The sequence below is a fragment of the Peromyscus californicus genome, unplaced genomic scaffold (assembly GCF_007827085.1).
Source record: "Peromyscus californicus insignis strain IS unplaced genomic scaffold, ASM782708v3 Scaffold_14__1_contigs__length_90479793_seg_2, whole genome shotgun sequence".
In the NCBI taxonomy this organism is placed as follows: domain Eukaryota; kingdom Metazoa; phylum Chordata; class Mammalia; order Rodentia; family Cricetidae; genus Peromyscus; species Peromyscus californicus.
The window spans coordinates 50,965,432-50,980,146 of NW_026294436.1; the positions used below are offsets into that span (position 1 = coordinate 50,965,432).

Consider the following 14,715-nt stretch of genomic DNA (forward strand, 5'->3'; position numbering starts at 1 on the left):
AGGTAGGTCACCCCTCTGCGGGGGGTTGGGGTGGGTCCTTTTTGGGCTGGAAAGATGGCTCAGCAGTTTAGAGGACTTGTTGCTCTTGAAGAGGACCTGGGCCCGATTCTCGCCACCCACATGGTGGCTCACATCCATCTATTACTCCAGTTCCAGGGGATCCAATCCCCTGGATGAGGTGCACATACATACATGCAGGCAAAACACTCCTACATACAAAATAAAATAAGGAAATCTTAAAAAATAATTAACAGGCAAAAACAAACAGTAAAGGCAGTTCATGTTTACAGAAACCTGAATGCCAAGTGCAGGGTTCCCACAAATTCCATCCCCTCCTCCAGTCTCCTCCATTACTAACATCTGGCATTAGTGTGGTACATCTGTCTCCATTATAAACAGATATTGCTACACTACTGTTAACTAAGGTCCCTAGTTTACTTTAGGGTTCACTCTTGTGAAGACATTTTCCTTAAGTCCTATGGATTTTAACAGTGAGTGTAACAAAGTATATCCTTCACTAAGGTATCATAGATTTCATTGTCCTAAACATCCCTGAGTGCCACTGATTAAGCATGTCCTCCAGCTCCTGGCAAACACTGGCCTTTTGGGGTCTTCAAGTTTTTGTCTTTGTCAGAATACTGTATAGTTGGAGTCACACAGTCATATGTGCAGCCTTTTCGGATTGACTTCTCCCACTTAGCAATATTCTCTCAGGCTTCCTTGATGTCTTTCTAAGTCACAGGATGTCATGTTGTTGTCATGAATGTGATGATATTATTGTCAATTTGAGAGGACCTGGGAGAAAAGTAATTGTGGATGACACCATTGCATGGGCTGAGATCCTGCACTGAATTAAAAAGGAAAAAGCAAGCTGGGCGGTGGTGGTGCACGCCTTTAATCCCAGCACTCGGGAGGCAGAGGCAGGCGGATCTCTGTGAGTTCGAGGCCAGCCTGGTCTACAGAGTGAGATCTAGGACAGGCACCAAAACTACACAGAGAAACCCTGTCTTAAAAAAAAAAAAGGAAAAAGCAAACTAAAGACTAGCATTTCTTACTCTCTGCCTCTGGGACATGGATGCAATGTGACTGACCACCTCTGGCCCTGCTGCCCTAACTTCCTCACCAAGGCAGGCTGTACCCTAGAAGTGGAAGCCAGGGCGAGCCTTCCTTCTTCAGTTACCTTCATCAGGGTATTTCAAGCCAGCAACAGAAACGTACCTAATGCAATGAGAAACACTGGCTGCCCCACAGTTTACCATTCACCATGGAAAGCCTTCTTAGGTAGCCAGGGTAGTGGCTGCTCATGCCCTTATCCCACCCAGCACTTGGGAGGCAGAGGCAAGCAGATTTCTGTGAGTTCTGGGCCAGCCTGGTCTACAGTGCAAGTTATAGATTAACCAAATTAATTGAAAAACCAAAACCAAAACCAAAACAAACAAAAAACCAAGCCTTTTGGGGGGGAAAAAAAGAGAAAGTCTTCTTGAGGTTCCCCTGGTGTCTATTTTTAATAACATGAAAGTCTTATTCTTTTTCTTACTTCTTTAAACAGTTTTTATATTCATCTGATATACAGCAATTGTTATCACATTCAGCTTTACTCCCCATTTATATTCAAAGAATTAAACATACTTATTATTACTTAACTGACATTCTTCCTATAAAAAACTCAAGGCAGAAAAATATAATATGTTTGATTTTGTGAGTGAAATCTTACCTCCCTTAAAGTTTCCCTGCGCTACTCTAGAAAGGGTCGAAAGCAGACATGCCTACTCTAGAAAGGGTCGAAAGCAGACACGCCTACTCTAGAAAAGGTCGAAAGCAGACATGCCTACTCTAGAAAGGGTCGAAAGCAGACACGCCTGCTCTAGAAAGGGTCAAAAGCAGACACGCCTGCTCTAGAAAGGGTCGAAAGCAGACATGCCTAATCTAGAAAGGGTCGAAAGCAGACACGCCTGCTCTAGAAAGGGTCAAAAGAAAGCAGACATGCCTACTCTAGAAAGGGTCGAAAGCAGACATGCCTACTCTAGAAAGGGTCGAAAGAAAGCAGACATGCCTACTCTAGAAAGGGTCGAAAGCAGACATGCCTACTCTAGAAAGGGTCGAAAGAAAGCAGACATGCCTACTCTAGAAAGGGTCGAAAGCAGACATGCCTACTCTAGAAAGGGTCGAAAGCAGACACGCCTACTCTAGAAAGGGTCGAAAGCAGACATGCCTAGTCTAGGAAGGGTCGAAAGCAGACATGCCTACTCTAGAAAGGGTCGAAAGCAGACACGCCTACTCTAGAAAGGGTCGAAAGCAGACATGCCTACTCTAGAAAGGGTCGAAAGCAGACACGCCTACTCTAGAAAGGGTCGAAAGCAGACATGCCTACTCTAGAAAGGGTCGAAAGCAGACATGCCTACTCTAGAAAGGGTCGAAAGCAGACATGCCTACTCTAGAAAGGGTCGAAAGCAGACACGCCTACTCTAGAAAGGGTCGAAAGCAGACATGCCTGCTCTAGAAAGGGCCGAAAGCAGACATGCCCGCTCTAGAAAGGGTCGAAAGAAAGCAGACATGCCTGCTCTAGAAAGGGTCGAAAGCAGACACGCCTACTCTAGAAAGGGCCGAAAGCAGACATGCCTGCTCTAGAAAGGGTCGAAAGCAGACATGCCTACTCTAGGAAGGGCCGAAAGCAGACATGCCTGCTCTAGGAAGGGTCGAAAGCAGACATGCCTGCTCTAGAAAGGGTCGAAAGCAGACACGCCTACTCTAGAAAGGGTCGAAAGCAGACATGCCTGCTCTAGGAAGGGTCGAAAGCAGACATGCCTGCTCTAGAAAGGGTCGAAAGCAGACATGCCTGCTCTAGGAAGAGCCGCTCACACTGGTTTGGGTTCGAAATCTACCCTCCAAGTTTGTTCAGTTAGCCTAAGCCCAGGGAACGCTAATTAAAATGTGTCTACCATTTGCAATTTTAAAATGGCTCTTTTTCCCCCTCAAGGACTGTAATCAGAGGCAACTATGGGACCGGACAGACGCAGCAGTCTTGGTAAGATGGTTTTCATTCAAAACAGAGGCACTTTCACAGGCTAAATGCGTTTGCCCTGAAACTGTTAACTTAAAAATACCCACCCGAAAAATAAGGTATTCTTGTAAGAAATAGGAATAAATACCTGCTGTGTTCAATTACTTAGAATGCAACAGACCAGCATTGTCACCAGGACTGACAGTCATTTTCTCCCCAAGGCTTAACCGTGACTCCAGCCAAGGAGAATAAGGGCACCCCTCATTCCTCCCAACCATCTTGCAAATGTTTATTCTCAGAATATAATGGGCACTTTGGCTATTCTTTTAAATAAACTGATAGCCACACTGCATCAGGCAAATTTTTTTTCTACTCAGAGAGGGTGGATTATTATTATAGGGAACAATGGATTATTATTTGTGGTCCAAACCTCAAAATAAGCCTTTCTTTGAGACTAGACGCAAACAAAGGACGTGCCTTGCAATTGTGGGCAGGCAGAAAAGCAGCCCTGGGGGAGTTGGGTTCAGAACCAAGGACAAAGCGCCAGAGAGACTAGTTAACCAGCTCACTGCAGGCCTATCTCGCCACTGTGACTTACTCTGTGGTTTTGACACATTTTCTTCAGATGGTGAGGACTGCAATTCCAGTCTCTCAAGTCCACAAACACAGTTTCCCAAGGATTTTTGTTAAGTTAGAGCATTGCCTTGGATCCCAGGTGCAAAGGGCTCTCTCCCTGACGCATCGCATGTGGAACTGGGGATAACTAGATAAGTTCACACAGGCCTGAGAGACCCCAGCACTCGGAGCCTGAGGCAGGACAATGATGAGTGGAAGCCAGCCTGGCCTACACAGTGAAAGCCTATTAAAAAAAAAAAAAAAGAAAAAGAAAAAGAAAAAAAGAAAACCAGGCAGCAGAATTTAGAGTCAAGAATTTTGAGGGAAAAACCTAGTCAGATACCTAACAGGTTTCCAGCAGTCTCTCTGAGATGGGCCTGATTTAATTACTTAAGGCTGGTGAGTAAAGTAGGCGGCCTTTCATAAGGTGAGACACCTTATCACCAGTTAATTTGAACACGTAACCCTTAGAGCCAGACGACAAATTCTAACTCCAGACAGCTCCAGTGTCTAATTTCTACCTTCTTTTTTTCATGAAGAAACCCAGTTCAGATTTACATTACCGCTCCTACAGCCAAAATGTTCTTGCTAAGGAATGCAACGACCTCCCCGTGGCTTAGTTAGCGGTTAACTTCTGAATCTTATCTGACGGAGTTCATCCTTGCTCCTTTAAACTTTATAGTCTGGCTCTGGAAGATGATTCTCCCTGGATTCTCCTATCACTCTACCTGTGCTGTCCTGTGTCTTCCATTCCCCCGCCCCCCATCTCCACAAGTTACAGAGCCCCCAGGATAATCCCTCTGACCCACATGCATTTAGCATTCCTTTTTGTGACTCCATCTCTGGTCAGGGCTGTTAAGTATCTCCTAAAAGTGATGATTCAGGACACACACTGACATCTGTCACAAATTTGATATGCCCAAATCAAACTCCTAATTCCTGTCCTGACTTTTCATTGTCTTCTCTGGCTGTAAATGGTCATTCCAGAGTCCTCCCGGGTCCTTTTCCTCACAAGCTCCAAAGCTGTCTCCAAGCCACGTTCTCCCTACTTGCAAGCACAGTTTAAATCTCTCCAGGACGCAGTACAACAGTCTTGGTCTAAGCCAGCACTTTCCCTGAGATGACTTCAACGGCTTCCTCCCTGGTGCCTTCTCTTCCATCCCTGCCCTCAGAACCAAGTGTTCCACAGAGACATCAGGAAGGTTTTGTTAAAAAAAAAACATAGGAAGGATTGCATCACTCTGCTCAAGCCTTCCGGGACTCCCTACGTGACCCAGAACCAGGCCAGCACTCACTTGGCTTGAGGCATTAGCCCCTACCTCTTCAACTTCATTCAAACACACAGCAGCAGCATCCACTCTTCTGAAGCCAGGGATGTATCTAAGTAGGGAGAGCACTATGAAGGACAAGCCTGGGAGCATCTCGGAGTCAGGACGATGAGAGACACAAAGTAGAGTGTCAAATGCTCTGCACAACTATCGCAGGAGAAAGCCTCGGGGGAAGAAACTTTACTTAAACCTGCACACAGTTTCTACAGTAACAGCAGCTAGAATCCACCTTTTTGTTTTGTTTTTTTGAGACAGGGTTTCTCTGTGTAGCTCTGGAACCTTTCCTGGAACTCACTCTGTAGCCCAGGCTGGCCTCGAACTCACAGAGATCCGCCTGCCTCTGCCTCCCGAGTGCTGGGATTAAAGATGTGTGCCACCACCGCCCGGCTTCCCACCTGGCTTTTACCAAGCACATTGCAGCAGCTTCCCTTGCTTAAACCTACATGTGTTTTCTTTCTTTCTTTCTTTCAGTTAAAAGTTCCGTAATTTTTTTTATTCCTGGTACCACTTCTACAATTTACGGGGCAATATACCTGGTGTAATGAAAGAAAAAGCTACAGTCGATTACAGAGCTCTAGAATATACCACTAACTGACACTACACTGCTTTAATAAACAACTACATGTTTTACAAACCGTGCTGTGATGATCCTAAGCAAGAAGGCTTTCCTGTTTAAGCTGCAGTGACGTTTCTGACCATGGACCATTGTTCCTTCTGTGTCTGATTTTTTTTTTTTTTTTTTTACAGTTCCTCTAATGTATTTGGGATGATTGTCTCAAAGTAACCTACAGCTTTCCTGACAACTCCCCACTTTCTTCTGTAGCCACTTTCTCCTGTTTGCCAAACCTTCTACCAGATCTACCACTCCCACCACCAGACCCACAGCCACGACGATACCGACTACCTGAGCATCCTCCAAAACAGCGCTCATTCGTGGATCCATAACTTGACTGTTGTTGTCCACTATAATCTCCAAAATCAGTACAGTTACCACCACCACCATAGTTACCTCCATCCAAGTTTCCTCCTTCATATCTCCTCCTCCTCCACCACCACCACCACCTTGCTTTTCAGATGCTGGTCCACCACCACCACCACCACCACAGCCTCCTCTACTACTGTAATGTAACCACGACCACTACCACAGTTGCCACCAAAACCTCCAAATCCATTATACCCACCATTACCACTTCCATAACTACCTCCGCCCATTACCACCACCTCTGCCACCATAGCCTCCTCTTCCACCAAGACCAAAATTACCTCTAAAGTTTCGGATCCACCTCCCCGACCTCTCTGGGATACAGCAGACTGCATCTCTTGTGTCAAATGACACAACGGCCTTTTTCATGTCACAATTATGCCCATTGATAGACCTCTCTGCGACCCAGCAGAATGCATCACTTGTTCAGAAATGGCCCTTTTCAATTCACCGTTATGCCCATTGACAGCTGGTATTTCTGAACAACAAGTTTATCAACTGTGTCCTGATCATCAAAAGTTACAAAAGCAAATCCTCTCTTTCTTCCCCCATTCTGCCCGACTTCCAGAACTTGGATGGTTTCAATCTGCCATACTTTTCAAAAGAGTCGCTCAGATTATATTCTTCTTTAATACCAGCAAAATTGTCTTCACTGTTACATGGGCACCAGGCCTTACAGACCCCTCCCTAAAAACGGCCCCATCAACCTTGTATGGTCCAGCACACATTACTGCAGATACCTCTTCAACAAAGAGCAAGTGACGAAACCAAACCCCCGGAAGGTTTTGTTGAAGGTCTCTCATCACCACACAGCCTGCAAATGTTCCTCATCTCAGGATGGTCTTCTAAGCTACCATCTGTCCTTTCAAAGCTCAGGCTGCCAATAAACAGCTTCCACAACTGCTCTGGTTCCTTTGGATCACGGCCCTCCATTTTGAGAGCAGGCCCACCTCTTCCAACCTGAATTCAACCTGCAGGTGGTTCCTCTGCAATAACAGCAGCTAGAATCCAACCAGCTTTGACCAAGCATGCTGCAACAGTTTCTCTTGTTTAAACCTGCACGTGGTTCCGATGCAATGACGGAGTCTAGAATCCAACACGCTTTCAAACAAGCACACTGCAATTCTTTCTGACCTTCTCAAGTGGGCAGGCCTGGTGTCTTGTTAGAAATGCTCTCCTGTGTGAGCAAAGAGAAACCAGAAGGCAGATACAAAGGTGCTTTCACTGGTTTCTGAAACAATTAGGAATGGCCGGCTTTGTCCTGCCTGCCCCCCACCCTTTTAATTATTATAGTGGAAAAACATAGTTAAATTATTATGGATTCAGACAGCTTAGCTGTGGAGTCATAAAAGGCAGTTCTCAGGGTCTAATTACAATGTCTACACATGCAAATGTGAAGGACACCGGGACACTGAAAGGTCTGTGCTAAGTTACATTCCGGCCACCAAAGGCTGGACTCCCACTGTAGAAAAAAAATATCAAATAGATATTTCAGATCTAGAATTTATAATTATGGTATTATGGCAAAAAAAAAAGTGGCTATTATCTTAGATGTACATCAACTGATGAATGGGTAATGAATGTGGTACACATATATACACAATGGGATTTTATTCAGCTATAAAGAACCTGAACTGATGACATGTAAGAAAATGGGTAGAAGTGGAAAATATATGAAGTAACGTAATCCAAGCTCAGAAAGACAAACACTACGTATTCTCTCTTACAGGCAGATCCTAGCTTCTAATTTTATATGTGTGCATTTAGGTAAAGTGTGCACAGAACCAAAAAGACTCAGAAGAGCCTATGAGAGAGGAAAAGAGATCGTGTAAGTTGGGAGGGGAAGGCTAGCAGAACAGATATGCTATAAAAACAGAAAGTTTAAACTGGACACACACACACACACACACACACACACACACACACACACACACACAGGAGGAGAGGAGAGGAGAGGAGAGGAGAGGAGAGGAGAGGAGAGGAGAGGAGAGGAGAGGAGAGGAGAGGAGAGAATGGTGGGAAAGGTCAACCAAAAATAATGAAGTATTTTAAAAAAAATCCATGTGGAAATCTGATACTTCTTAAGATAATGAGTAAATAAAATTTGCTGGCTAGAAAGTTCAGTGTGGAAAAGTGCTTGTTGTTCAAGCCTGATAACCCAAGTTCAATATCTTGAGCCTAGATAGGAGAGAACTGACTCCTGTAAGCTGACCTCTGCCCCCTCCACATGCATGCCATGGCATGTGCACGACTCCACTCCTACCCTGTGTGCATGCACACACACATAAATAAGATTAAAAACATAAGAGTGAAAAAAAAATAAGGGAAGGAAAACTGCTGTTGCAATGTGTGTTGGTCAGGCTTTTGTAAACTAGACACAAACTAGAGTTGTCTGGGAGCAAACCCCAGTGGAGGAAATGCCTTCATCCAGTTGGCCTAGAGGCAAGTCTGTGGGCCATTTTCTTGATTAATGATCACTGTGGGAGGGCCCAGCCCACTGTAGGCAGATGGTCCTGGGAGGTAAAAGAGAGAATCGGAACCAGAACCTGGAGAGCAAGCCAGTAATCAGAGTTCCTCCACCGCTTCTGCTTCAGTTCCTGCCTCGAGTCCCTGCCCTGAGTCCCTGCCCTGGCTCCCTTCATGGTGGACTGTTTTGGTCACAGTATTTTTACAGCGATAGGAGAAAAAACAACAACAAACAAAACAAACAAAGACCTTGGACAAAATGTATTAAACTTTGGATCCCAAAACTCATAAAAAAGGAGTCTTTTCCTGTTGAAGTCAGAGGAAACTACTAGCCTAGCAATAAAACAAAAATGAAATGAATGAATAAAAAGACGAAGCGGTTATCAAATGTTTCCACACTCTGAATCTCTGAGGCTGCTCACACAAGCTCAAACATAGCACTGGGAATTGCACACACTTCCCCCTTGGTTCAACAAGGAGTAGAAATCCTTGCAGAGTTATGCTAGAGCTTAAAGGTCAAGGAAACAAATAAACAAACCCCGAAGAACCCTTCAGCTATTGTGCCCTAGAGAATAGGGCTTCTAAAGCAGAGCACTGACTTGCCCAAACTTATCTTTCAGCACAGAGGGGACTGATGGTTATAACAGAGATCATGAAGATCGATTCAGGTGAAAGACACCTGGAACACACCTAACAGACAGAAACGTCTGAGAGAGGTCATATCTATAAGAAGCAAATGATGCAGGGTTGGGGATTTAGCTCAGTGGTAGAGCGCTTGCCTAGCAAGCGCAAGGCCCTGGGTTCGGTCCTCAGCTCCAAAAAAAAAAAAAAAAAGAAGCAAATGATGCTCACACTTGATGTGCTCATACCTTAGAGGGAAAGTCGGAACATTTTAGAAAAGAACAAAAGGGAAATACAGTGTAGGAAACAACCAAGAAACAAAGTTTCCGCTGGCTGGCGTCCTGCAGCTGCTCAGGCTGATTCTGACCTGGTAATCCATCGGGCTGAGTCTACAGGCATGTGCCACACTACCTAGTCCGAAGAAAGCAAATCCAAACACAGTCTGTCCAAGAGGTCATTTCCTGACGTGGCCTATTTCAATACTCTGAATTACTAAAGTAATATGAAGTCAGTGAGGTTTCCCACAACACATGCCCCAGTGACCTTGTGATTCCAAATAAATTCCGACTTATAAAATCACCGAAAGCATACTGGATAGCACAGTTGTGAATAAATAAACGCTCCCACGGGCCAGGCAGACAGTGATCCTGGCTTTGTAAAAACCTCAATCATTTCAAAAGAGCCTGTTAAGGTTTTCCTTGACATGGAAAGATGGAGTTTGCTTTGCTTTTGATTTTTTCTTTCTCTCTTTCTCTTTCTCTCTCTCGCTCTCTCTCTCTCTCTCTCTCTCTCTCTCTCCCTCCCTCCCTCCCTCCCTCCCTTTCTTTCGTTCAGTCCAGTCGTGTGAAGGAGTATAACCAATCCATTGATTTAGAACCTGCTCTCTGTCCTGGCTTTGGTTGACTCTGTTGGTACATGGTGATGGGCTAATATTGTCTTTAAAACAAGCACTCATGGGACCCTTTAAAAGAAAGGAACGGCCGGGCGGTGGTGGCGCACGCCTTTAATCCCAGCACTCGGGAGGCAGAGGCAGGCGGATCTCTGTGAGTTCGAGGCCAGCCTGGGCGCAAAGCGACACAGAGAAACCCTGTCTTGAAAAACCAAAAAAAAAAAAAAAAAAAAAAGAAAGGAACGTAACACAACACTAACCAGATTATTTGGGGCAATGGTCACCCTGGGCGGCGGGGGCGGGGGTGGGGTGGGGGTGGGGTGGGGCAGATGAGGAAGGCATGTGTTGACAGCAGAGTGGTGCCCGGGCACACATTTTAATATCTACCCCCTGGGTGTGCTCCTTCTCTGTCTCTTCCTCTTACGCATCTTATTTTTCAGAATAAAAGCTGAGGGAAAGATACCAGTAAGGACAGGGAAGATGTCCTTTGTTGTTTGTTTTTTGTTTTGTTTTGTTTTGTTTTGAGACAGGGTTTCTCTGTGTAGCCCTGGCTGTCCTGGAATTAGCTCTGTAGACCAGGCTGTCCTCTAACTCAGCGATAGGCCTGCCTCCGCCTCCCAAGTGCTGGGATTAAAGGCGTGAGCACCACACCTGGTGACATCTTTTTATCAGTTCCAGAATGGTCCAGTCAAAATATTCAGTAGGCTTACTGTGCCTGCACAATCCAGCCGGATAAAAACGGAGCCACCTTGATCACGTGTGTCTGAAGACGGTGCAGGTGCACAGCTGTGTGGCTGCTGTTGGTGGCCAGAGGCCACTTTTCGGCTCAAGCAGGTTCCTTTCTTTCATGAGTCAGGGTTGCTATTTTGGAGCTCTCTTAGCTGAATGATACAAAGTCAGAGGCAGCTACAAAAATATCCTCCATTCAGTGAGCCTGAAATACCCATCAAGCGAACTTCTCACTTGTTGGGAACACGCTCTTGTACACTTGTCTGAGATTCTGCTCAGGCCTTGATCTCAGAGTCATTTCCCAGCACTCCCCTGACATCCCGTCCTCCCCTGTCACTTCTCCCGTCACACTCTGCACCAAGGACAGCTGTCTACAGCCATCAGAGAGCTGGGGACTGGGGCTCTGCGATGTTACCTGACAAACTCCTGGTCCCTTCTCAATGTGTTCAGGTATTGTTTAAATGCCGGGGAAAAATGAAACAAGAAAACTAATGAAAGAAACATCAGACCAAGCTCAACCATAAAAGTCCTAATTGCTTCACAATAAATGAATTCAAGACTTAAAATACCATCATGGAAGGCATTATCAGGGTATTACATAGAGATTATCAGGGTAAAGTCTATTGGCTGAATCCACCTTGGAGGAGGCAGCTACAGGTCTCCTCCAAAGAGAATTCATCTGTCAAGATCTCAGTTTAAGAGAAACTTCCATGTGCTTGGAGTAAACAGGCAGGATTCCCCAGTCTCTCAGAGTCCGATCCTACCACTCGCATCCATGTCCAGCTGGCCACATCTCTATCCTTAACTTTCTTTGAACCAACAAAGATTGTTCTGTTGCTGAAATGAGAAATATTCAAAAGGTCCTGAATCAGGCCAGTCACTGTGCTGATCACGTGACAATAAAGCCTGGTATTGCTTCTTTACCTCTCTGTGTGCAGTTCATCTCTGTCTCCTGTGACTGCCTGCCTTTTTTCAATCAACCATTCATTCTTACAAGCCCATGCTGGAACTGACAGGCCTTGTGGAGACAGACAAACATCTACAGAGCATCGGGAAGGCCCCATTCCCTGGCCCTGGATTCCCAAGGGGTAATGCGGGGATGTTCCACAGTGGGTTTCACTAAAGACCAAAAGCTCAATGCAACCAAACAGGCAACACAAATGCCACCACTGCCCTGGGCCTGCCCTGGAGCATGTGCATGCAGGATCCTAACATGTCCTCAGTTCTCTGCAAGCAGATGAAAATAAGGTGCTCTGTGTAAATCAGATCATTTTACCTCTGACGGATTACAGTGTAGCATCCCACATTGAAAGCTCTGAGGGCATTAACCAATGGAGAGCTTACTATTCAATACTTCATCCTTCCCAAGTGTGGAAACGTGTACTAAAATTTCTCTTTAAACAAAAGATGGCTGTGTCTTTAAATCGGTGTGAACTCTCAAATCTTAGATTTACAGTATGCCAGAAGACATGGGAAACAAATCTAACCCACACCAGAAAACATCACTGCAATGACTGGAGAAGAGACCTTGCTCATGGTCAGCGGCAAAAAGGGCATTCCTCAAAAACATAAATGAATGAATGAATGAATGAATGAATGAATGAATGAATATTAGTGATACTCACTTAAACTACTGAAAAACTCTGGAACTACTTACTGTACATGCTCTCATAAAGGTGGGCCTACCACCTGGCACACTAGAAGTAAACATTATTGCCAACACTAGAGAAGTGGTTCTCAACCTGTGGGTTCACAGGGGCCACCCAAGACCATCAGAAAACACAGATATTTACATAATGATTCATAACAGTAGTAAAATGACAGTTATAAAGTAGCAATGAAAATAATTTTATGGATTAGAGTCACCACAACATGAGGGACTGTATTAAAGGGTCACAGCATTAGGAAGGTTGCGAACAACTGTGCTAGAGTCTTTGGGTGACAGTGATGTCCCAGAACACGTTCAACAGCCTTCTCAAATGCACCACTCTGGTGGAGGATGTCAACACAGGAGACTATGCAGAGATGGGAGGGGAGGGGAGGGGAGGGGAGGGGCGTGGGGGTGAAACAGCTGCATCTTTCTCTTAACTGTCCTGTGAACCCAAACAGCTCTAGAAAAACCAAAGTTCACTTAAAAACACTTGGGGCCGGAGACACAGTGTTTGCTACCTCTTCCAGAACACCTGAATTTGGTTCCAAGTATCTAAGTTAGGCAGCTCCAGGGCATCTAATGCCTTCTCCTGGCTTCCTTGGGCATCTACACACATGTGGTTATAAACACATAGACAGACACAAAAGTTTTGGTTTTTAAAGCAAGGCATTGCCAGGTGTGATGGCACAGGCTACGATCCCAGCACTTGGGAGACAGAGACAGCGTGATGCGTTCAAGGCCATCCTCATCTACTCAGCCAGTTCAAGGCCAAGCATGGGCTAGGAAAAGAATACAAACAAAATACTCAGACATGGGTCCCACCCTCAGACATTCTGACTTAAGTGTTGTGAATACCCAGGCATTCAAACCTTGAAATGCCCTTGAGACTCTAAGACCACTCACTCTCCGGCATACCAAAGAGGAAGTCAGGACTTCACTGGGATGCCATTCCATAGTAAGACCAGGCCTGCGGCAGATGCGCCCAGCTTTGCTGGCATTTGACTAAGTTCAGACATAGGAAGGATCACTGGTAAAATAAATGTTATGAACCTGAAATTTTCAAAAGACTAACGCAATGCTCTATTGTCTTCTTAAAAATACTTTTTAAAGTGTGCAACGACAAAAAATAGTAACAAAATCTGAGTTAACATGGTCTCCAAAGTCCCCACATTATACATATGTTTAACTGCTGAAAGTGTGCAAGCTGTCATGATCTTAATGGTTTGAAATGTACTTTAGGAAGAAATGAAACACGAAGCAGCATTTATTCTACAGCACAATGGCCAGAATATCTACAGAGTCTATTGAGGGCTTGAACCACTTCTGCTCAGCTAGGTTTTAAAAAATTAAAGTTTACTACCTGTGTGTGAAACCAAAGTCTGTGGCCAGAGCAGCCAGAAGTGGGACAAACAGCATCCCGAACACACAGGAAAGCGAGCTAACTGGTGGGTAGAAACACTTCATCTCCTTTAGAGCTGGGAGCTGTGTCTATTTACTGTTATCCTTGGGCAGGTTCTCAATTCAATTTGATTTGAACGCGATTTTGTCCATGCCAGTTTCTTAATTAAAACTCAATTTAAAAGTGCCATCTTGGCTTCACAAAACACACAGCCCTCAACACGACACCCCGGGGCTTTTCAAAACTGGGCCTCTCCCTCCTTTCCATCTAGAGATGCCGTGGAAGTCGTTTGCTCTCGCTGCTCCTACTTCCCTCCACGCACCCACAGCAACATTCACGCCTTGGCACACATGACGTTCATCGTTCTTTCAGCCCAGGACCAGGGCGGTCTCTGTGATAGCCTTTCAAGGCTCCATTGGACAAGCCTGGTAAAGATGTCTCTGATTTGCTCAATTCTACCCTGCAACTCAGTATCTCTCATATGGTATCCTATGGCTGCAATCCACTGATGCTTCCACATCCTGGAGAAAAACAAACCCACTTTGTAGACACAGATCTGCTTGCCTCTGCCTCCAGAGTGCTGGGATTAAAGTATGTGACACCATACCCAACTAGAGATTTATTTTTATTTATGTGTGTTATCTGTATGTGTGGTATATGTAAGCCACATGTAGACAGATACCTATGGAGGCCAGAAGACAGTACAGGATTTCTTGGAGCTGGAGTTACAGGAGGTTGTAAGTCATCCAATGTGGGTGTTGGGAACCAAACTCAGGTCCTCTGGAAAAGCAGCCAGAGCTCTTAATGGCTGAGCCATCTTCCCAGCTCCCCGGACACACAACTTCTTGACAGTCTTTATGTCCTGGTACCCAGCACACTTCCAAATACATTCAAAGGGAGCGATGGAGCCAGACATGGCAGTAACCTCAGCACTCAGGATGAAGAGGCACAGGGACTGGAAGTTTATGGCTAGAATGGGTAACACAGAAAGATCCAGTCTACCCTCGGCTACATATTGAGACTCTTCTAAAACA

At 45.2% G+C, this 14,715-nt stretch overlaps 1 protein-coding gene across 3 annotated transcripts in view; it reads right to left on the reverse strand.

The window, feature by feature from the left end:
- Mpzl1 (myelin protein zero like 1) overlaps positions 1-14,715 on the reverse strand; it is a 43,718-nt gene that overhangs the window by 19,095 nt on the left and 9,908 nt on the right. The gene's annotated exons all lie outside the window — the stretch shown is intronic.